Source organism: Pan troglodytes, chromosome 6 (genome assembly GCF_028858775.2).
Source record: "Pan troglodytes isolate AG18354 chromosome 6, NHGRI_mPanTro3-v2.0_pri, whole genome shotgun sequence".
NCBI classification, from domain to species: Eukaryota; Metazoa; Chordata; class Mammalia; order Primates; family Hominidae; genus Pan; species Pan troglodytes.
In genome coordinates this window covers 128,552,936-128,578,730 of record NC_072404.2, presented here as the reverse complement: position 1 = coordinate 128,578,730, position 25,795 = coordinate 128,552,936, and the positions used below count along the sequence as shown (strand labels likewise).

The 25,795-nt window shown below is 34.5% G+C and overlaps 1 long non-coding RNA gene across 1 annotated transcript in view; it reads right to left on the bottom strand.

Annotated features, from left to right (window-relative positions):
* Window positions 1–25,203, bottom strand: part of LOC107971758 (uncharacterized) — a 57,121-nt gene extending 31,918 nt beyond the window's left edge. The window contains exons 1-5 of the long non-coding RNA XR_001714630.3: window positions 25,160–25,203; window positions 23,833–23,990; window positions 17,820–17,920; window positions 14,557–14,693; window positions 14,171–14,283 (exon numbers count right to left, since the gene is read on the bottom strand). This is a non-coding gene — a long non-coding RNA (uncharacterized LOC107971758). The remainder of the gene's footprint in view (window positions 1–14,170; window positions 14,284–14,556; window positions 14,694–17,819; window positions 17,921–23,832; window positions 23,991–25,159) is intronic.
* Window positions 25,204–25,795: the final 592 nt, after the last annotated feature.

Below are 25,795 nucleotides of genomic sequence, written 5' to 3'. Positions count from 1 at the left end.
GATTCTCTAAACATATTTCTCTAGCCTTGATAGAAAATATCATATTAGTAAAGATTTATATTCTTTTTTAAATGAGACATTTCAGTAAACCTTCCATTTTTGGACACTGATGAAACTTTATATTGCACATTGCTTATTAAATACTTTTTACATAAAAATGTATTATTATTCTCCTAAAATTACTGGTGGTGCGTTTAACCTCTTAACCTCTGTTTTGTTATCTGTAAAATGGGAATTTTGTAGTAGTGTGGCATTTGTGTAGCACCTATCTCAGAGTTGGTGTGAGCATTAAATGAAATAATGTAGGTAAAAGGGCTTAGCTGTCTATAATCTATGCTATTACCATTAGATTGATTAGGTGTGTTTTTCTAATGGATAAACTAATTGGTTTTTCTCACCCTGGTTCCCTTTTCCAGGTGGAGCATGAGGATAGGTTTACCAACCCAGTGTGACTCTGAGATACTGAATGAGCATGAGAAAGTGACACTTCATGACTGAAATTTGGAAGCCTCTCGTGTGGAGCTAAAAACCCAAGCCACCTTTTACAGTGTTGCAACCTCAGTCCCAAGCAGCCTAAACTAAGAAGAGCAAGCCAAAATGAGAAGCCAAGAAAAGGATAGAAAAACAGGATGCTGATGGGTCTGCACTTTAGAGAGAACGGTGTGTGCTAAGCCCAGGAGGAAATAGATGATCTTCTGATGTAATTCCTGCTCAGAAGTGAACATTTGCTCCATGCCATTTCTGCCACCAACACTGAAAAATTAGAAAAATACCTTGGATCTCTTCATTATACAGAAACAATAGTGCAAATTTGTGTGACCTAGACTGGAATAGACCAAGGTTACATTCTGAGCTAAGCCCAATTCTTAGAAATATAATTCTTTCATCTTTAATTTTCTATTTCATTTGAGCAAAACGGTTGGAGATTTCAGAAGCACTCAGCAGGACTGAGGATTGTTGATGAATTTCAAGGTTTTGTTGAATACTTTAAATTGCAACTAATTATAAGTCGTTCTTTAGAAATTGTTATACAACACCATTTTTGTAATTGATTTGTATAAACAGATATCGCATTGCATTATGTTTGGTTTTTGTGGTCTGTAAATTCTTTAAATGCCACTACATTTTTCAAAGATTTCACCTATGACATTAACATCAACTTACCCATACTATGGTTTATAGTCTAAAATCTGCTCTATATATTTATATATAATACCATCTAATTTGACTGTTTTTATTCCCCACATCACCCATGCATGAACATAAATACAGCAAGATTATTTTACTAATTGGCTGGAAAATCAAGATCAGAACCAGACAAACATATCCAATCTTTTTCCTAAAACACAGTTATTTTCTTACATTTTATATCACCCATAATATGGGAAAAATGGAATATAAATCCACTCAAATACTTATCCCATTATATTACAAATGCCTCTCTTTTGTGCACAGTCTCTACTACCCTTTGAGATCTTTGAAAATAAAAAGTCTTGGTCCCCAGGCGTAGCATCATGCCTGGCACTTAGTCATTACTCAACAAACGACTCAGTAAATTGAGAATGCAGTAGGGTCAAAATTGCTTCCAAACCATGAAACATCATTTAAGTATTTTAAATTTGAAACTATAATATAAACTCTAGAATTGGCATAAAATCGTGTTATTTATCTTATATTTGTATTCTTACATTATATATACCTAAACAGAAAAAAGAATTTACTAGTGAATATAGTTAAAAAGAAGAGACCTATCAATCTTTAAAGTATCTAAAGAAATTTACATTTTTCATACTTTCATCTTTTTTCATAAAAAGTATCTCAAACAAGATTAGATATAAAGCACAGATAATCCAAAGATAGCCTTGCTATTCTCTTGCTGGGCACAGACAATGATGCCAAGAAATATAGAAGAAATAGAATCTTCCTGTTGATATATCAACCCAGTTTCAAGTGCATTTTTAAAAAGGAATCACTGCAGAGAGAAATAAATCAATGCTTTTCAGGTGAAAATTTGTTTCACCAGAATTGAATTAGATTAGAATGGAACTCAAAATGCCGTAATATAGATTTCCGGCACTTAGCACTAGGTTGGCCAGAAAATTTGTTTCTTCATGGAGGAAGAAAAATGGGCCTTTAAAAATGTGTTTAAACAATTATTGAGACTACTGTCCCTTTGTGTATCTTCTGTGACTGAAAGTGGTAAAGCTGACAGCAATGTTTCCACACGCCAGTCACGGCTGCCTGTTTGGCTAGACAGAAACTTTTCCCCCATGAGGAGCTCCAAAGAGCCTCCCAGATTATGTCTGCACTGTAAACCAAATAGATCTAATCGATATTTACAGAACAGTTCATCCAAGAGTTACAGAATACACATTCTTTTCCTTGCACATGGATCATTGTCAAAGATAGACCATATTTTACTCAAAAAATAAAATAATATCAAGCATATTCTCTGACCACAGTGGAATAAAATTAGAAATTAATAACGATAAATTTTGGCAACTATACAAATACATGGAATCTAAACAATGTGCTCCTGAATGACCAGTGGCTGAGCAAAAAAAAAAAAAAGAAATAAATTGAAAATTTTATTGAAATAGGTGATAACAGAAACACAACATACCAAAACCTAGGGGACACAGCAAAAGCAGTACTACAGGGAAGTTAATATCTATAAGTGCCTACATCAGAAAAGAAAAAAAGCTTCAAATGAACAATCTAATGATGCATCTTAAAGAACTGGAAAAGCAAGAGCAAACCAAACCCCAAATTAGTACAAGAAAATAAATAATAAAAATCAGAGCAGAAATCAATGAAATTGAAATGAAAAAAATAATACAAAAGATCAACAAAACAAGCTGGTTTTTTGAAAAGTTTAACAAAATTGACAAACCTTTAGTCAGACTAAGAAAAAAAGAGAAGATCCAAGTAAATAAAATCAGAAATGAAAAAGATGACATTACAACTGATACTGCAGAAATTCAAAGGCTCATAGTGGCTACTATGGGCAACTATATGCCAATAAAGTGTAAAATCTATAAGAAATGGACAAATTCCTAGGTGCATACAACTTACCAAAAGAACCAGGAATAAAATATAAACCCTAAAAAAAACAGTAACAAGAAATGAGATCAAAGCCATGATAAAGTCTCCCAGTAAAGAAAAGCTTGAGACCTGATGGTTTCACTGCTAAATTCTACCAAACATTTGAAGAAGAAGTAATAGCAATCCTACTCAAAGTAGTCTAAAAAATAAAGGAGGAGTACTAATTCTATGAGGCCAGTATTACCCTGATACTAAAACCAGATAAAGACACATCAAAGAAAAAAACTACAGGCCAATATTGCTAATGAATATTGATGCAAAAATTCTCAACAAAATACTAGCAAACCTAATTCAGCAATACATTATAAAGATCATTCATCATGACAAAGTGGGATTTATCCTTGGGATTCAAGGATAGTTCAACATATGCAAATCAATCGATGTGTTACAATACATCATATCAGAATGAATCAACATACAATTATTTCAATTGACGCTGGAAAAGCATTTGATAAAATTCAGCAATTCTTCATAAAGCAAAAACTCTCAAAAACCTGGGGATAGAAGGAACATACTTCAACATATTAAAAGCCATACATGACAGACCCACAGCTAGTATCATACTGAATGGGGAAAAACTAAAAGACTTTCCTTTAAGATCTGGACCATGACAAGGATGCCCACTGTCACCATTGTTATACAACAAACTACTGGAAGTCCTAGCTAGAGCAATCAGAGAAGAGAAAAATATAACAGGCATTCAAATTGAAAAGGAAGAACTCAAATAATCCTTGTTTGCAGATGATATGATCTTACATTTGGGAAAACCTAAAGACTCCACAAGAAAACTATTAGTACTGATAAGTAAATTCAGTAAAGTTTCAGAATACAAAATCAATATACAAAAATCAGCAGCAATCAGATCAATGTGAAATCAGAACAATGTGAAAAAGAAATTTGAAAGTAATAACATTTATAATAGCCACACATAAAATTAAATACCTAGGACTTAATCAAATAAGTGAAAGATCTATATAATGAAATCTATAAAATACTGATGAAAGAAATTGAAGAGGACACCAAAAATGGAAAGACAGTCCATGTTCATGGTTTGGAAGAAAAAATATCATTGAGATGTCCATACTACCCAAAGCAATCTACAAATCAATTCAATCCCTATCAAAATACCAATGACATTCTTCACAGAAAAAAAAACAGTCCTAAAATTTACATGGAACCATAAAGACACAGAATAGCCAAGGCTATCCTAAGCCAAAAGGCCAAAAGAACAAAACTGGAGGAATTATGTTACCTGACTTTGAAATATACTACAGAGCTTTAGTAAACAAAACAGCATGATACTGGCATAAGAACAGATGCATAGACCAATGGAACAGAATAGAGAACCCAGAAACAAATCCATACCCCTACAGTTAACTTATTTTTTATAAAGGTGCCAATAACATACACTGGGGAAAAGACAGTCTCTTCAATAAATGCTGCGGGGAAAACTGGATATCCATATGCAGAAGAATAAAACTAGGCCCTTATCACTTGCCATATACAAAAAACAAATCAAAATGGATTAATGACTTAACTCTAAGACCTCAAGCCATGAAACTACTACAAGAACACATTGGGAAAAATCTCCAGGACATTGGCCTGGGTAAAGATGTCTTGAGCAATACCCCACAAGCACCGTCAACCAAAGCAAAAAAATGGACAAATGGAAAGACATCAAGTTAAAAAGCTTCTGCACAGCAAAGCATACAATCAAAAAAGTGAAGAGCCAACCACAGAATGGAAGAAAATATTTGCAAACTACACCTCTAACAAGAGATTATTAACCAAAATATATAAGGAGCTCGAACAATTCTAGGAAAAAAAATCTAATACTCCAGTCAAAATAGTGACAAAAGATTTGAATAGGCATTTCTCAAAAGAAGACATATAAATGGCAAACTGGCATATGAAAAGGTGCTCAACATCTTTGATCATCAGAGAAATGCAAATCAAAAGTACAATGAGATATCATCTCACCTTAGTTAAAATGCCTTATATCCAAAAGGCAGACAATAACAAATGCTGTCGAGGATGTGGAGAAAAGGGGACTTTTGTACACTGTTGATGGGACTGTACAACCACTATGGAGAACAGTTTGGAGGTTCCTCAAAAAACTACAAATTAAGCTGCCATATGATCCAGCAATCTCATTTCTGGGTATGTACCAAAAAGAAAGGAAATCAGTATATTGATGAGATGTTGGCACTCCTGTGTTTGTTGCAGCATTGTTTACAATAGCTAAGATTTGGAAGCAACCAAGTGTCCATAAACAAATGGATAAAGAAAATGTGATACATGTATACAATTGAGTACGAATTCAGTCATAAAAAAGAATGAGATCCAGTTATTTGCAACAAAATGGATAGAACTGGAAATCATTATGTTAAGTGAAATAAGCCAGGCACAGAAAGGCAAACTGCGTATTCTCACTTATTTGAGGGATCTAAAAATCAAAACAATTGAATTCATGGACATAGTAAGTAGAAGAATGGTTACCCGAGGCTGGGAAAAGTAGTGAGGGGCTGAGGGTATGTGGGGATGGTTAGTGGGTTCAAAAAAATAGAAAGAATAAGACCTACCATTTGATAGCACAAGAAGATGCCTACAGTCAATAATAACTTAATTGTACATTTTAAAATAACTTAAATAGTGTAATTGAATTGTTTGTAACTCTGAAGGATAAATGCTTGAGGGGATGGATATTCCATTTTTCATAATGTGCTCATTTCACATTGCATGCCTGTATCAGACCATCTCATACACCACATAAATATATACAGCTACTATGTACCCACAAAGTTTTTTAACAAAGTAAAATAAATAAAGAAATTATTCACATTTTAAATTAGCTTAAATAAATAAATTTTAGAATGTTTTTCTTTTTTTGTAAAGAATATCATTGATATTTTGATATGGATTGCATTGAATATGTAAATTGATTTGGATAGTATTGTCATTTTAGCAATATTAATTATTTTAATACATGATTATGGAATATCTTTTTATTTTTTGTGTGCCTTCTTCTATTTCATCAGAGTTTTATAGTTTTTATTGTGTAGATCTTTTACTTTTGCAGTTAGATTGATTCCTGGGTATTTTATATTTTTGTAGCTATTGTAAATGGGATTGTTTTCCTCATTTCTTTTTCAGATTATTTGATGTTGACATATATAAATGCTACTTTTTTTATATGTTAATTTTGTATCCTGCAACTTTATTGAATTCCTTTATCAGTTCTAATAGCTGTTTGGTGGAGTCTTAAGGTTTTTCTAAGTATAATATGATCATGCTGTCTGTGAACAAGGCTAATTTGACTTTTTTTCCAGTTTGGATGTCCTTTATTTCTTTCTCTTACCTAATTACTCTGGCTAGGACTTTTCAGTATTGTATTGAATAATAGTGGTAAAAGTGGGCATCGTTGTCTTGTTCTAGTCTTTAGAGAAAAGGCCTTCAATTTTTCCCTGTTTAGTACAATGGTAGACACGGGTTTGTCATATATGGCCCTTATTATTTTGGGGCATGTTCCTCCTATACCTGTTTGATGAGAGATTTCACCATAAAGGGATGCTGAATTTCATCATATGCTCTTTTCACATCTACTGAAATAATCATATGTTTTTTTTCTTGATTCTGGTAATGTGATATATCACACTTATTGATTTGCTTGTGTTAAACCGTCCTTGCATCTCTGGGATGAATCCCACTTGACCATGGTTGTTGAATTCAGTTTGTTAGTATTTTGTTGAGGATTTTTAACATTTCATATATTTATATTTGTATATATTTCTATTTTTTATATATTTATACATTTTATATATTTTTATATTTGTCAGTAATATTGGCCTGTAGCTTTCTCTGTTCTGTTGTGTCCTTGCCTGATTTTGGTATGAGGGTAATACTGGCCTTGCAGAATGAGTTTGGAAGTATTCCCTTTTCTAATTTTTTTGAAGAGTTTGAGTAGGATTGGTAATAACTCTTTAAATGTTTGGTAGGATTCAGAAGTGAATCCACGATGTCCTGGGCTTTTCCTTGATGGGAGGCTTTTTATTAATGCTTCAGTCTCATTACTTGTTGTTGGTTTGTTGGGGCTATTTCTTCATAGTTTAATCTTGGTAGACTGTATGTGTCCAGGAATTTACCCATTTATTCTGTTTTCCAATGTGTTGTCATATAGTTGTTCATAATAGTCTCTAATGATTCAGTGTTTTTTTTGAGATTTCAGTTGTTATGTTTTCTTTCTTATTTCTAATTGTATTTATTTGAGTTCTTTCTCTTTTTTCTTAAGTAATCTAGCGGAAGGTTTGTCCATTTTATCTTCAAAAAAACAACTTTTTGATGATCTTCTGTATTTTTTAGTCTCAATTTCATTTATTTCTGCTCTGATCTTTATTATTTCTTTCTTTCCACTAATTTGGGGTTTGGTTTGTTCTTGCTCTTCTGGATCTTTGAGGTGCATCATTAGGTTGTTTACTTGAAGTCTTTCTACTTTTCTTACATGAGACTTTATTGCTATAAGCTTCCCTCTTAGTACTGCTTTTGCTGTATCCCATAGATTTTGGTATGTTGTATTTCCATTTTTATTTGTTTCAAAAATTTGTTAAATTTACTTCTTAATTTCCTTATTGACCCATTGGTCATTCAGGAGCATGTTGTTTAATTTCCATGTGTTTGTGTATTTTCTGAGGCTCCTCTTGTTATTGATTTCTAGTTTTACTCCTTTGTGGTCAGAAAAGATACTTGAAGCTGGGCACAGTGGCTCACACCTGTAATTCCAGCATTTTGGTGGCCAAGGTGGGCGGATCACCTGAGGTCAGGAGTTCAAGACCAGTCTGATCAACATGGGAAACCTCGTCTCTACTAAAAACCCAAAAATTAGCTGGGTATTGTGGCCCATGCCTGAAATCCCAGCCACTCGGGAGACTGAGGCAGGAGAATCGCTGGAACCCTGGAGGCGGAGGTTGCAGTGAGCCAAGACTGCGCCACTGCACGCCAGCCTGGGTGCAGAGAAAGACTCCATCTCAAAAAAGAAAATAAAAAATTTAAAAAAAGAAAAGATACTTGATATAATTTCTGTTGTGGTGAAATTTGTGCAGACTTGTTTTGTGGATTAAGACATGGTTTATTCTGGAGAATGTCTCATGTGCTGATGAAAAGAACATGTACGCTGCAGCACTGGGTGAAATGTTCTATAAATGTCAATTAGGCCTATTAGATCTAGTGTGTAGTTTAACTCCACTATTCCTTGGTTGATTTGCTGTCTAGATTGAGAGTTGGGTATTAAAGTTCCCTACTATTATTCTATTGCAGTCTATCTCTCCGTTTAGATCTACTAATGTTTGCATTACATACTTGGGAGCTCTGCTGTTGGGTGCATAAAATATTTATAATTGTTATATCCTCCTGCTGAATTGATTCCTTAATTATTATATGGAAACCTCCCTTGTCTTTTTTTTTTTTTTTACAGTCTTTGGTTTGTAGTCTATTTTATCTGATATATCTTCTGCTCTTTTTTGCTTTCCAATTGCATGCAATATATTTTTCTACCCCTTTCAGTCTATTGAGTCTTTATAGGTTAAGTAGGTTTCTTGGATCTTGTTTCCTTACACATTCAGCTACTGCACAACTTTTACTTGGAGAATTGAGACCATTTACATTTAGTGTTATTATTGATGAGTAAAGACTTGGTACTGCCATTATGCTGCTATTTTTCTGGTTGTTTTGAGACTCTTGTCTTCCTTTCTTAGTGTCTTCCTTTGTGGTTAAGTGATTATATATAGTAGTATGTTCTAATGTGTTGCTTTTTATTTTTACACTTTTTAACTTTAATCCTTTATTGTTAAATATGGGAGAATATGTATGATTTTATAATAACTCTTGTTTGGCTAATGTAAACAGAGTACTCTCTCTGTATTTACTTTCTTGGAATAATAGATGAATAAGATTACAATACTTCATGCAAAAAAATGTTTAAAAGATATATGCTCTAGAAAGAAATTGGTGAGAAAATTTTTATATGAAGTAATCAATATAGCAATCTATGTATACAGAATCTTAAACATAGGTCATTATCCATACTAATTATTTGTTAAGTTCCAGCATATATAATGTTCATAATATAATAACTGGCATGTGGTCCCTTTCGTCAAGAAGGCTATACTCTTAATATTTAAGATACATAGAGCGTTAAAAAAAAAAAAAAAGCAGCTGTATTTTTATGATTGGCATGCTTTGCCTCCAAAGCACAGGTTTGGGCCTGGAGTCCTCTACACATTTCCTTCTTCTATGCTTAGTCACAGGGTCCAAGCTTCCTCAGCAATACATTCCTCTTTGTTACATGTGCTAGAACTCTGGTTATATTGACCAGTAGCCACCCTGGTTTGTTTAGCTCAATAATCAATAATGGCCACAAAATAGAAGACCTTGTAATTTCAGGGAAATGATTATATGCAGAAGCTGGAAGAACATGTGGGATTATTAAGAGTCTCTCAGACATAGGAAATCTAAACAGAACTTCTCTATGGCTTTTCACAGTTTCTAGCTTTTCTGTTTTCAATAGCAGAAGCAACTGGACTCACATTAAATTTTTGCAAACAAACTTTTTCTGTTTGAGGTAGCAACAAAAACTCTGTCTAGGCACAAAATTACTAATGGCCACTATTTTCCTGTGTTCTTAGTCTTTAGGCTAGGGTTTCCTTTAGGCTAGAGGAAAAAAAGAGGAGTGGGCTAAAAAGCTGGGAAATGATGGTAACAATTAGCTGGCCAATATTAACGTAAATCATTATAGTAGTGGCATTATTACATAAACAACTGCTGGTCCTTATTAATTCAGAATAAGTACCTTGTAATAATTTTGTCATTTTTATATATGCAAAAATTTGCATATGATTGTTAAAAATATATTTTTATAAATAGAATATACTGTCAAAACCCCAATCATTATGCCAAAGTCAACATGCTCGTGATACAAAGTCTTATTTAAATGAATTTGTATTTATCAAATTATGAATAACTGAAGAATGCACACTCTAATCTTATGACCCATTGTATTGCAAGGAAAAATGCATTGGACAGTTAAACAGGCAAGGAAGACTTTACTCATGACTATTGCAATAGGGGAGAAAGATTGAGCTCAACTCCACTGAAACAAAAACGAGAGTGTTTAAGCACTGGGGTGAGTTAGTGGAAAAGTACTGGAAGACATTGAAGAGGAGAGGTTGTCAATGTGATTAGACCATCTTTGCTAATTGGTGATTATGGAAATTAGCCTCCTTTCCCCACACAGAGTAGGAGACAGGGGCTCTATCTTCCTTGATGATTGCATTTCAAAGAGATGGCTCCTTGAGAAACATTTCTCGGTTCTAAAACTGGCAAGAGACTGGGGGAAGATTACATCTCAAAGGAACTGAGAAGGTATTTACAAATGCAAGTTTTCTAAAGTAAATGCTCCAAGAAAAGGGAGGTCAGGGGCCTATAGTCAGGAAGAAACATGTCTAAAGTTTAGTCAAGTGAGGGGAATGTTAAAGCCTTCTTGGTCAGTAGACAGAAATAGGAATCTGGAAAAATAAGCTGCAAATTGGGATGCCACATGAAGTAAATATTTGTGTAAAGCAAGGGCAACTTATAGATACTGTACATTAAAGTAATGGGTTGCTGTTGCAATTCTTTTATCAACAGCTCAGAAATTCTTTACAGCAATTTCTAAAAGATAGTTCAGGTGAAACTGTTGAAAGGGCAGTTGGAGGTCAAATTTGGTTCAACCAGAGACATAGAACAAGTAGGAGGTATGTATTAAAGGAATTTTTGCAGGGGATTGGCTTATAGAAATGTAAGGGCCAACCAGGCAAGTCTGAAATCTATAGGGTAGGGTATCAGAAAAAGCAGGCTGAAAACTCTATGGCATGACCTGAAGCTGCAATACATAGGTAGAATTTCATCTTTTTTTAAATGTCTTAGTTCTATCTTAAGACCTTTCACTGACTGAGTCAGCCTACCCAGGTATCTAGGATAATTTCCCTTATGTAAAGTCAAATGATAGGCCAGATGTGGTGGTTCATGCCTGTAATCCTAGCACTTTCAGAGGCCAAGGCAGGCAGATTGCCTGAGCTCAGGAGCTCGAGACCACCCTGGGCAACATAGTGAAACCCTGTCTCTACTAAAATCCAAAAAAAAAAAATAGCCAGGAGTGGTGGCATGCACCTGTAGTCCCAGCTACTGGGGAGACTGAGGCACGAGAACTGCTTGAACCTGGAAGGCAGAGGTTGCAGTGAGTCGAGATGGCACCACCACACTCCAGCCTGGGTGACAGAGTGAGACACTGTCTCAAAAAAAAAAAAAAAAAAAAGGTCAAATGATTATGAGAGTTAATCACAACTACAAAATACTTTCACAGCAACACCTAAACTAGTATTTGATTGCACAACTAGGGACCATAGCCTAGCCAAGTTAAGACAATATACTGATCATCACATAGGCTGAATTTAAGCACTATCATGCAGATGGAACAAAGGAATTAACAACACCAGTCAAAACAAAGCGGTTCATCATAAGAGTTCAATTAGTTTACATAGGTAGGAAAGTTTGAATATTTTAATCAATTAATTTTAGAATTTAAGGGCATATATGCCAAATGGTTTTTATTGATTCTAGGGATTTATTTCCCAGAAAAAAACTCATATATACACATATAAAAATATTGTAATATATAATATCTCTAATATATTCTTAATTATATTATATAATTATGATTTTTAAAAATATTTTTATTTGTGCAAATCTACAGGATAACCTAAATGTTCAGCACTTCACAATATTTTCATCTCTACTTTAACAACAAAAATATGTAGTATGATATTTTAAACAAAATCTTATTGTGAAAATGAAGAATGAGTAGCTGCTAAAACATCATGGGAAAAATGTTATCCACTTTTACTTTAGAACAGCATTCAAAACTACTGAACATTTTATAAGTGAATCAAATATAGATGTTTATATAGTCTTCAATAATCACACATTTCTTTAGTGCCAGCTCTTAATCATATTACAAGTTTTTCATGAGTTCAACTAAAATGTGACCATTTTTAAAATTTCATATTTTGCTTTGACAGTATAACTTCTAAGATTTCTGAGATGTAGAAATGTAGTTGACTTGATATTTTCTTTCACTTGTGCATGTCTTTAAATGTTAAAAACTAAAAACTATTGTTAGAGTAAGGAGGGCGGATCACGAGGTCAGGAGATCAAGACCATCCTGGCTAACACGGTGAAACTCAGTCTCTACTAAAAATACAAAAAAAATTAGCCAGGCGTGGCGGCAGGCGCCTGTAGTCCCGAAAAAAAAAAGAAAGAAAGAAAGAATAAGGATCCCAAGAAAGAAAAAAAAAATGTCTGTGTCCAAGACATTCTCTTCTCTTTCTCGTAGGCTGTATTATGCCAATATAATCAATCCCAAAATTCATAATCACATAGGCAACACTGACATCAGTGACTAGCCATTAACAAGAAAATCATTAAAAGATGTTATTTAATCAAATGCACTTAGCATGCAAAAAGTGTTATTCTGCATCTCCCAGTCTTTACTGCCTGTATCAGAATTCCTATCCAACTCATCCAAAATTGAATATTTTCTAAGTTGAATTTTCATGAATCCTATTCTTTCCTCTTCTTGTCTAGATGTGAAAATTACCATTTGTCATGAGCTAAGGTTAGTCACATTTCTGATAAACAGAATTGGCACTTCGGTTAAGTGTTACTTCTGGCAAGCTCTTGCATTTTCATTTATATTATTTAGTCTAAAGCATTGCTAAACCCCTAGGTGTGCCCAGAGTAGGAGGAGAGGGGAGTTGAAAGCAATAGACACACACACACACACACACACATACATTTATGGGGATAGTAAACTCCTGTGACTCTGGGAATGGAGTGAGAAAGAGATCAGGTTCATGTTAGATAGAGGCAAATAATCAGTCGTATGAAGGGGATGACAAAGACAGTCGTGAAGCTGAGGTAGCATTTATTCCAACACTCTAACTCATTGGAAAGTTGCCAGTGAAAACAAGGAAATTCATCTGAATCACTTTAAACCTCTTAGTGGAAAAGTGCTATAAAAATTCAAGACAGTGTTCCCATTATTAAAGCTATTATTGCTAACATTTCTCATTATGAATACAAAGTCAAGAAGAGGAAAAAAGGCTGGTAAAGAAATCGGATGGATAATGGGGAGGAAGGCTGACAATTATGATTCCGATAGGTAATGAATTTGGTAATGTCTAACCCATATAGTACAACAGAACTGTTATATTCTTTCTTAGATTGAGGGTAGTAACCATTTTTCATATAAATATAGGTGTATTTAAAATAAATTACTATCTCCAAGACTTGGATATTAAGTTTACCTTTCATAAAATATGTGCTACACTATTATATGTACAATTTCTATTTAAAGAGATATTACGAAGCATGCTTTACTCTGATATCTAAGCAAGTACAGCAAAAAAAGAAAAGACAACCTCATGTATCTGTCCATTGTACCCCACTGGAATTACAGTGTTTAGCAGATACTCTTCTTGCTATTAAACAAAACCTGTACAAATATTAAAGTCAATAACTCAAATGTTTTGTTAGCAGATTTCATTTTGAACATATGAAGGCAATTTAAAAACCAAATAAAATAAAGAGAAATAAAATATCTTACAAGTACAAACCCATGCATGGCAACAATATGAAGACAGGAAAGTCTAAGGAAGAAAAACAGCCACAGTGGAGGAATTAAGACACTTGGGCTTCCCCGAGTGAAAATCTCCACTCAATCTCTATCCAAGCAGAATTTGCTCATCTGTCATGCAGGCCCTGCCTCTTCCAAACAATCAGATGTTTTTGTTTTTGCTTTTTTTTTTTTTTAAGTAGGTCTAAAGGGGAGAGAAAAATATCACTGGTAGCTAAGGACTCTGTAGCTAGCAAGATAACAATTTTGTGAATTTAAATTACCAACTTCCCAATTCATGCTTTTTCCTCTAGCAAAATATTTTCTGGTTACAAAATGAATAAAAGCTACATTATCACTCACCTACAGTAAATTTCCATTTCCAGGTCATTTTATGTCTAAGCAGGATATACTTGCTCATCAACACACACTTTTTAAGAACTTTGTTGTAAATAGTAGGAGAGGCAGTGAATCAACTGAAAAGAGAAAAGGCATTGGAATCAAATTCTAGCTCAGCCACTTACAGTGGAGACATTGTACAAATATGTGGCCTCTCTTCTTACGGTAGAATTGATTATTATTTCATTTTCCTATCTTAGTTTTTTCAATATGTTCTTCAAAACACCCTGACCCCAGTTAGTGACCTCTCTGTCTCCCCACATCCTTTCCAACAGGACTTACAGCTCCTCCTCTCAAAAGGTGGAGTCTGTTCCCCCACCCTTTGAATCGGAACTGCCCTAGTGACTTACTGCGGTCCGTAGAAGATGGTAGAACTGACAGCATTCTACTTCTAAACACAGGCCTTAAAAGGTCCTTGCACTTATGCAATCTCTCTCTCTTACTCTCTTTTTCTCTGTGATTCTCTCTCTCTCTCCTCTCAGCTCCTCTGTAAGCACAAAGCCAGGCTAGCTTGAAGGAAGATGAGAAACCGTGTGGAAAAGAGCTAGGTAACCCAGCCAATAACTAACCAAACAACCTTCAGCTGACACAGATGCATAAGGGAGCCCAGCCAATATCAGAACACCTCGTGAGCACAGGCTACACTGTCAATGGGCAGAGTGAGTGGATAATTTGTTACATAGCAAGAACCAGCTGATACAGTTAGCCTCAGTCTCTTCAACTATGCTATGAAGACATTATTAGGTCCCTGTTAGAATCACATGAGAAAAATATATGTGAAGAACCTAAGCACTATACTTGGCCTATTAAAGGAATTCAGTAAATAGTAGCTTTTTATCATTTTTAAAACTAAGCCACTTACACTGTCTTCTGAGTAATCCTTTGCACCTCACTGCTGGGTGGTTGTTTGCAATTGACACAATTCAGACCACCTCAAGTTATAAAGGAAAACAAAATAGCCCAGATAGATAACACCATGGCCTCTGGAGCATTGTGTTTAATTGGGCTAAGCTAACAGGTTCCAGATGGCTTTATGATTTAATACACAAACTATCAATTTTACATACCTAAGTTCTAAACACTGAATGTCTCAAATTGGGAATTCCTTCACCTCTGAGCCTTTGCACATGCTGTACCCTCTCTTGATAGCATTCTTTTTTCCCATCTCTCCCACAGCCTTCTGTAGTTAGTACCTTCTCATTTTAAACACTGTGTCCTCTAGGACACCTGTCCTTGTCCCCATGTCTGAATTAGGTCACTATTCTCTGTGCTTAGACTTCTACTTGTCAACCAATTGCAATTGCTTAGTGATCTTTGCACATTTCCACTAGATTATAAATTCTTTCTTGGTCACCATACCAGGTACTTAATAAATATTTGTTGAATAACAAAACAAGATTTTTTCATATTTCATACTCTCCTCAAAATACCGATATTCTACCTGCACATTTAATTTGTAACCTCTTCTTTATTCTGTTGTATAAATAGACTATCATACTTCTTACCTATTACTTCATTGTATTATCTTAGTTTTTCAATATGTTCTTTCAAAACACCCTGTTCTTCTTAAGTTTTGACATTGAATATTAGGGAGGCCACGTAAAATTATGATAATATATAATGATGATTTTCACGTGAATGTAACAGTTATCTGGATTGTGAGTGGTTGTAAAATTCGTACTGTTCATGCCTAAAATAGCTTAACTGACCCAGGCTTAATAACACAGATCAAATCAATCCTATGGAGTCATTTGGGTGGTCAGTTCTAAATTAAATCAGCTATTTGGGCAAAGAACTCATTGGCAATCAACGGTCTGACAGACTTAAATTTTTAATAAAGTAACTGAATGTTCTAGAAATAGGGTATAAAAATTAATCCTCATCTACGAGACCCAGAAGACTAAGTCACATAGTAAACTGATAGCAAAATTATATTTCAGGGCTTAAAAGTTTTGATTCGTTTTTTTGCATGAATATCAAATCATTAGTTACATTAGTAGTTATGTTGATTCAGTTATTCCTATCAAATGCATGGTCCAACTGCTTCTTTCATGTTTCCATCTGTTGTAATGGGTTTATATCACCACAAAGCCCTCTATGGCAGCAAACATGTTCTGCTATGTGTTCTAGTCTCTAGCCATATGGGCAAATAATAAACTCTTAGATGATGAGAGAATGCATGACTACCAATCTATCTCCCATTTAGCTACCCATTCTCTTACCCAACGCTGGCACAGACAAGCCTTCTTATCACAGGTAGGATGTAAAAGCAACTTATTCAAAAATCTGTTATTTTTCTTCATTCCCCAGATCATCCAGCTTTGCTCTGCCACACCCATCCCTCATGACCCTAGTGTGAACTGCTACACACACCACCACTTGCCAAAACAGAGAAACATTTTCATTTTCATCCAGATCATTTAAAAATATATGAAATTAACAAATAATTGTATATATTTGATATGGTTTGGCTCTGTGTCCCAAATCTCATCTCAAATTGTAATCCCCCTGTGTTGAGGAAGGAGAGTAATCGGATTATGAGGGCGGTTCCCCCATGCTGTTCTCATGACAGTGAGTGAGTTCTCATGAGAACTGATGGTTTTATAAGTGTTTGGATGGTTGTAAGTTTCCTGAGGCCTCCCTAGCCACGGGAAAATGTGAGTCAATTAAACCTCTTTTGTTTACGAATTACCCAGTCTCAGGTATTTCTTTATAGCAGTGTAAAAACGAACTAATATGATGTTCAAGATGTACAGTGGGATTATTTGATATATGTATACATTGTGTACTGATTACCACAGTCAAATTTATTAACATATCTATCACTACCCACAGTTAGCAATTGTGTGTGTGTGTGTGCATGCATGTATGCAGTAAAAACACTTAACATATGCTTTCTTATGAAATTTCAAGGGAATGATACATTAGTATTATCTATAGTTACCATGCTGTACATTAGATCCTCAAAACAACCTTGGTCATTTTCAAGGTCATTATTCCCTCAATAAATATTTAGTTTCCAATGAACCAAGGTTCATAGATAAATAGAAAAATGTTAAGTAGATGATTGATACATTGACAGGTAGATAAATACTGCATTTAAGGTTTAAGTTAGGGCTCTATGCATATTTCTATAATTTGTTTTGTGTACCTAGTTAAAATTTCATGTTATTCTAGTAAATATTAAAATGTTACATTTGATCCTGTCAAGCTCATGTTCTTTTTCGATTTTGACATATCATCTATTCTCAGTTTTATATCATATCCAAGTTTGATGGGTAGTCAAAAATCACTACATCAAATTGATGATCATGTTGAACACACACCAAAAAAGAAACTTTAATTTATGTTCCATAAGCTTCCAAGGATAAGTGCTAATCACCAAAGACAGAATTCACCTGTCATTGATTATCAGAGAAGATAGTGACGTAAAAAAAATATATATATACCTTGTCATTTCTATAAAGAATATATTTATTTATTTCAGGTAGATTAAAACTATATTATCAGTTCTATGTAGCAATATAACTCTACATTATTCAAAGCAATCAATGTTATTTTTAATGACACCTTCAATAAACAACACACCCCACACATCCTTCAAGGACAGTACCTGGAAATTCTGGAGAACTGCCTGCAAACCTGGAGTAGAGGATTTTTGGACTTCCTGAGTCTGAATGCTCAAAATATCAAATTCCTCAGGCCATTTTCCTGCTAAATCAGAGATTGCCACGAAACAGGACCAAATATGTACTCATTTCAGAATATTCATAGTGTTTTTAGTGCTGTTTTTTTTCCAACAAATATTTATTAAATTCTAACTGGGTTCTAAGCACAATATGTAGCGTGTTCGTCACTTAGAATATACACAAGTTTAAAAAACATATCCCCTGTCTTCAAGGTGATCTCAGGATAGTTAAAAAGATAGAATGGTATGTAAGCAAACAAATGCAATAGAGTATTGTGCAGATAAATACCCCCATAGCATAGGGAATGTACAAGGTTAAACTTATCAATTCCCCCAGAAAATACCAGAAAAGAATTTATAGAGACAGAAACACTTTAATCAAGTTCTAAATAATAGTAGCAATAACAGCACCAGCAACGGTTGTTGAAAAGTATTGTATCCTTTTGCTTATCTCATTTAATCCTCTAAAACTTTACATAGTAGGCATTTTTACCATCCCAACCTTAAAAATTCAAAATTGAGGAGCAGCATGATTAATTAACAGGTCTAGGGGCCTGTTGCTAGTAAATCAGGGAGCCGAGACTTGAAGTCAGAGTTTTCTAGCTCCAGAGTTGGCATTCCTTTTCTTAATTAAAGTTTTAATTGACAAGTAATAACTATATATATTTATGGGATACAATGAGATGTTTTGATATAAGTTTACCTTGTAGAATGATTAAATCAGGAAAATTAACAAATCTACCACCTCATATATTTATTATGTTTGTGGTGAAAACATTTAAAATCTTCTTTTAGCAATTTTGAAATATACAATGCATTATTATATTTGCTAGAGTCACCATTCTGTGGATAGATCACTAAAACTTATTCCCCCTAACTGAAACTTTCTATTCTTTGATCATCTCACTTTTACCTATCTCTCCCCTCCCCCAGCCTCTGGTAACCACCATTCTACACTCTACTTCTATGAGTTCAACTTTTAGACTCCACTTATATAAATTAGATCATATGGCATTCTTCAGCATCCACCTATCAATGATATTTCAGATAACACATACGCTATAGGAGAAGAAAACTTAGGGAAAGATATTTGGGAAAAAAAAAAAATCGGGGGAACTGAAACAGGTCAGAATGGCTACGATAATTTCTAGAGCAAAAGTAGAGAAATAATGAAAGAAGAGGCTACATAAGTGGGCAGAAACTAGATCATGATTGGCTTTTATTGCATGCAATATGACTAAATAATAAATAAAGAGGCCAATGGGTTAGAGGGGGTGAGAAAGACCCAAGAATTAAAGATAGTGCCAGATTTATGGTTTGGACACTGGGTGGGTGATAGTAATCCTAACAGAACATGGACTTTAACAAGGGAAACTGTTTTGTAGAATAAAGAACAAACAAGACCATATTGAATTTTGTGTCTCTGAGACATACAGAGTCAGTGCCTATAAAGCAGAAAGTATATGCGTTCGAGTTCAGGAAACACACTGAGCTCAGGGATGGACTTTACCCTCTGGGCCCTAAATGTGACTCACCCACATGCAGATTGGAAATATGAAAGTTATGAAAAACATGCTTCAAGAAGAATGTACAATATGACAAGTGGGGCAAGAATAAGGGTCCCAGAAACATCATTATTTAGAATCAAGTAGAGTAGCAAGTCAACTCCTCTTATAAGCTCTTACAGACCCTGCATACTTTTCCTTTAAAACATTATTATTGATGCAAATTTACACTTGTTGAGATTTTCTTTGAATAATGTCCTGTCCTCAGTAGGCTAAAAGTCCCATAAGAGCAGAGTTTTTGTTAACCATTTTATTTCAAGCACCTGTCATAATGTCAGCACATGGTAGGTGCTCACCACTGGATGAATAAGCCAGAAAGGGAAAGAGATGAACTTCTTAGAAATTTGGAAAGAGAAGCAGGAGAGAGTGCTATCAAGGGACTCCAAGGTTTCAAGAATAAAGCAACAATAAGAACAGAAATGAATCTTCAAAAACAGTTTGACATCCCCACTATAACACAAGAAGAAACACTATAACAAGGAAGCAGAAAGCCGTAAAAAGCCATAAGAGGGTAGTACCCTAGAAGAAATTGAAAGAGAGCTGAGTAAAATAAGAAAGAATTAAAAGAAAACTAAAAATACAACACAGGATCAATATCTCCACTGGGAGCAATAAATGGAATTAGACACTGCAAAAACCTGGAGCTGTAATGTACGGGGCAATCTCAAGAAACTTCACCAAAAATATAGAAGAAAGGAAACATTAAGGTTATGCAAATACTGAGAATAAAAAATAAAACTCAACATAATAATTATAGGAAATTATATGATTCACTATTTCTAAAATAAGCAAAACAAATAGAAGCAATATTAAAAATATAATGGAAAACTTTCTTGATTTGAAAAAAAATGAACATGCAAATAAATGTGTGAACCAAATCTAAACAAAATGAAAGAAAGGTACTCTATACCCAAATATTCCTGGAAGTTCTTGAATTAAAATATGAATTAAAATCTTCTGATAATCCAGGAATTTTCATTACATGGAAATTTAAAACTTCTTAAAATAAGCATAATGAAAAAATAATAATTATGTTATATTTAAACCTTTAGATTTTTATCAGCTAGAAATGGTAGGGAAAGAGAGGGGAGAGAGTTTCAGATGAGGTTTCTGAAGTTTTGTAAAATTCTTCATCTTACTTTCAGAGGACTTCAAAGATTCCATTTTGTTCTTGACTTTGATGACTAGACACATATAGCTTCAAAGAAAGCCCCCAATCAATTCCAAAAAGCAGAAACTGCACAGTTCACATTTTCTGACCATAATCCACTAAAACTTGAAGAAATTTTTAATATTTAATGGAGAAAATAATATCTTGATAAGTGAAAACACTCAAGTACACTCCTACATAACTATTTGTTGACAGCAAAACTATAATGAGAGACTATTTGAAAAATGATAATAATAGAGCTATTGTATCAAAATTTATGATAAATTTTCAGGTCTGACTTCAGGTGTAAATTCAAAGTTTTAAATGTCTTTTCAGCATTATTTATAATAGTAAAAATTGAAAACAACATAACAACAACAATAAGGCAATGGTTGATATTCAAACATTAGAAGTTATATTTTTAATCTTTTTCTAGTGGCATAGAAAAAAGTTCACAACATAACATTATGTGAAAAATGATCCAAAACTAGATATGGTTAAATGAGAGAGTATGTACAATAATAACCTCTCTGAAAATTTAGACAGAAGTAGAAATAAGGATTAGAGAAATAATGACATAAGTATATGTGAGAAAGGTAAAGTTTGAGGGCCAAGTATACTTTCCATAAGCCAAATCATTTTTAACTAAACAGTTCAGATCTGACTCATATTTTTAAAATATGTCTTATTCTCATCAATACAATTTTATAAATAAGTATATCAAATTTGTGGTACTTACATGTTGAATTTTTTCCAATATGCTAAAATTACTCTGCTATGCTTGAGATCAAGCTTAGAAAGAACTACACACAGTCAATACAGAGCCATAATATGCACAAATATTAATAATTCAATCTCTATAACAGATGTCATTGTTTATTCTAAACGTAAATTTTAAGAATAAGAACTGAAAATAGATAGGCTATATAAGGTAAACCTCATTCTATCTCTGAAAAACCTGAGGCAAAAGTAAAGTTAATAGTATAAATGAGTACAGAGAGAAATTGGATTTTCTAATTAAACAGAATTCTACAGTTTATATCAAACATGGTACTAATTTCACTTTGATTTGGTAGAAAGTCTTTGGCTGCTAAGAAATTAAATATGAAAATTACCACTACTTAACAAAGAATTCAGAATTCACAATAAACCTTGCTTTCAAAGTATTTACCAAGCATTGAATATTAAGGTCAATGTCGGCATACATCCCATTTCAAGCTGAAAGCTAAGCCAGGTTTATTAGAGATCTGTGCGAATAGCATGCTTCGTGCTTTCCCAGGATTTTCAATGTTTATTTTTCCCTTTAATAGGTAGCAGCATAATTATCTATGAGTAAACTAAGGAATGGTAAGGGATACAGAAAGCAGAAGGTAATTACAAAGTATTGTGAAAATCCATAGTTTGAAACCTTTCTCAGGAGTATATGTAGATTTTAGTGACTACAGCAGATAAATGTTACTTTTGTGGCTATTTGTATGGAACTTCACACACACACACACACACAAATTGGCCTGTGGGGAAAAAAAGCTTCAAAAACATGAATGTATCATTTGCTGGCATTATCCCTTCTTTTGCAGTTATTTAAGGGAATGCCCTTAAGAAAACTGACACAGAAAGGGCCACTATAGAAAAAGGAACACTTATACACTGTTAATAGGAGTGTAATGTAGTTCAACCATTGTAGAAGACTGTATAGCAATTCCTCAAAGACCTAAAGACAGAAATACCATTCAACCCAGCCATTTCATTACTGGGTATATACCCAAAGAAATATAAACCATTGTGTTATAAAGGCACATGCACACGTATGTTCATTGCAGCACTATTCACAATAGCAAACACATGGAATCAACCTAACTGTCCATCAATGATAGACTGGATAAAGAAAATGTGGTACAGATACACCATGGAATACTATGCAGCCATAAAAAATGAGCTAGATTATGTCCTTTGCAGGAACATAGTTGGATCTGGAAGCCATTATCCTTAGCAAACTACCACAGGAACAGAAAACCAAATACCACATATTCTCACTTATAAGTGGGAGCTAAATGATGAGAACACATGGACACAAAGAGAGAAACAATATACACTGGGGCCTATCAGAGGGCAGAGGATGGGAACAGGGAGAGGATTAGAAAAAATTAACTAATGGGTACTAGGCTTAATGCCTGGATGACTACATAATCTGTACAACAACCCCCCATGACACAAGTTTACCTACGTAACAAACCTGCACATGTACCCCTGAACTTAAAAGTTAAAAAAAGAAAGGCCACCATATTTTTATGGAAGGCAGATAAAATTCACTCCTGACACTGGTTTCCTCTCCCTTCTGGGTGTGGTAGACAGAATAATAAACACCCAAAGAATGCATGTCTAACTCTGAGTATATTAGGTTACATAGCAAAATGGAATTAAGGTTGCAAATGAAATTAAGGTTGCTAATCAGCTGACCTCAACATGGGAAGATTATCCTGGATTTTCCTGGGGGTGGGGGACAAATATAGTTACAAGGTTCTTTCTAAGTGGAAGAGAGGGACAGGGAAGTCAGAGTTAGACATTTAAAGATGCTACACTGCTGGCTTTGAAGTTGGATGGGAGCCATGAGCCAAGGAATGCAGGTAGTTGCTAGAAGCTGGAAAAGGCAAGGAAACAGATTATCTCCCAGAACATACAGAAGGAACTCAACCCAGCTGACACCTTGATTTTAGCCCACTGAAACCTGTGTCATATTTCTGACCTCCAGAACTTGAGATAATAAATGTATGTTGTCTAAGTCACTAAATGTGTGGTAATTTGCTATAGCAGCAATGAGAAGCAAAGTGCTGATGACGTTGAAGAAGGCATACTAATAAAAATCCTAAAGAAAATAACTCCAGCAGGAGAAGTTTGCCTTCTCCTCAAATACAAAGCATGAGAAAAAGAAATGAGTTTGTGGAGTTATGGCTATTTGGGAAAACTAAACAAGTTTTTAATATTACCTGAGATATTAAAGTACTGAAAAAAAACATGTTTGAAAAGAAAAGTACACTTTAATTATCAATCTGTGTATTGTCAATGTAAGGGCTTAGCTAAGGTTAAACTTCACACTCAGGGTCCCACCTCTAGGCAACAAATGGATTTCAAAGAAAATTGTAAAGTGTTACTCCAAAAGCTTTTACATTTTACAATTTTGTACATTTCTATCACGTTTCCCTGATCCTGTACATTTATGTCTTACCTTTAGCATTGTGATGGCTAATTTTATGGATCAACTTGACTGGGAAGTTAAGCATTATTTTGCATGTTTCTGGATGAGATTAACATTTGAATTTGCAGACTGAGTAAAGCAGATTGCCTTCCCCAATATAGGTGGGCCTCATACAATCCTTCGAAGGCCTGAATGGAATGAAAAAACTGAGTAAGGGAGGATTTGTTCTCTCTGCCTGACAGGCCTCTAGCTGGGACAGAGTTCTACTTCTTCAAGATTAAACTCAAAATGGAACTTACCCCATCGACTCTCCTGGCTATCCATCTGGCTGAATACAGATGTTGGAATTTTGCCTCCATAATGCATGCTTCAACTCCTTATCATAAATGTCTTTATAAATATTTGTATATTTACATTTATACAAAGAAATTATATATAAAATATTAATTTACATAAATATATATAAATTACATATAATTATCTGTAATATTAATTATATATACATAAGGCATATTGTATATGTGTGTTGGTTCTGTTTTCCTGGAGAACCAGACTAATACAAGTATAAAACATGGTTCTTAGTTGCCACCAACCAACCAACCAACACATAAAGAAATTTTGGCAGATTTAAAGAGAAACAATTTATTAAAAAATTATTATTGGAGATAATTCCATTCGTTGGTGCAGATACAGAACAAGGGCAACTCCCCTGCAGTGCTGGTGGAAGTATTAACTGATAAAATCCCATTAGAAAAATGTTCTAAAACAGAAAAATTCAACTCCTAGATATATATACCCAAAAAGAACACAAAAAATTGTACATCAAAAGATACATAAATGACTCTATAAACAATATTCATTACCTGAAATGGCCCCAACCCAAATGTCTATCAACAATAGACTAGATAAGCAAATTTCAGTATCTTGATATGGTAGAATACTATACAGTTATAAAAATAAAACTTGTTTCACATGATAACCTAGATGAATCTTACAATCATAATGTTGAGCAAAAGAAGCTAAACACACACACAAATGCATACTGAATGATTCTACTTATGTAGAGTTCAAAACACATTTATGGAACTAGAATAATGGTTCCCTTTGTAATGACTGGGAAGAGTATGAAGGAGGCCTCTGGAGTGCTAGTAAAGGTATATCTTGATCTGGTGGTGGTTACATGGCTAATTCACTTCACGAAAAATAATCAAGTTGTATACTTGGGATTTGGCATGCTCTCTGTATCAGTCCGTTTTCTCACTGCTATAAAGAAATACCCGAGAGTGGGTAATATATAAAGGAAGGAGGTTTAATTGACTCACAGTTCCACATGGCTGGGGACACCTCAGAAACTTACAATCATGGCGGAAGGGGAAGCAGGCAACTTCTTCACAAGGTGGCAGGAGGGAGTGAGTGTGAACCACTTATAAAACCATCGGATCTCGTGAGAACTCACTCACTATCACGAGAACAACATTGGGGAAACCGCGCCTATGATCCAAACACCTCCCACTAGGTTCTTTACTTGACACGTGGGGATTATGGAGATTACAATTCGAGATGAAATTTGGGTGGGGACACAGAGCCAAACCATATCACCCTCTCTCTCTCTTCATCTCTGTATCTACACACACACATAAAACCTCAATATATAGTTAGAAAAAAGGAATATTGACAACTCAGAAAATTTGTGAGAGGGACCCAAACACCATTTGGATGCTATGAAGCAGAAACAACACCTAAAATCAAACTGAAAAGCTACCTCTATTGAAATGGGAAAAGTTCCCTTATCCCCCCTCACAGGTCGTGCGATGGGGGTGTGACTTGCTTCTGCAGTGCCCCTCAGCTCAGAGCCCCAGTGGGCGTGTGTTGGAGTGCGCTCTTTCAGTTTTGCCATCCGCAGGCGGCTTGTGTTAATCAGCTCAATTAGACCCTCTGCCTTATCACCAGGACAAAGAGCTTTCTGTATTCCAGGTTCTTCCCTTAGTGTACC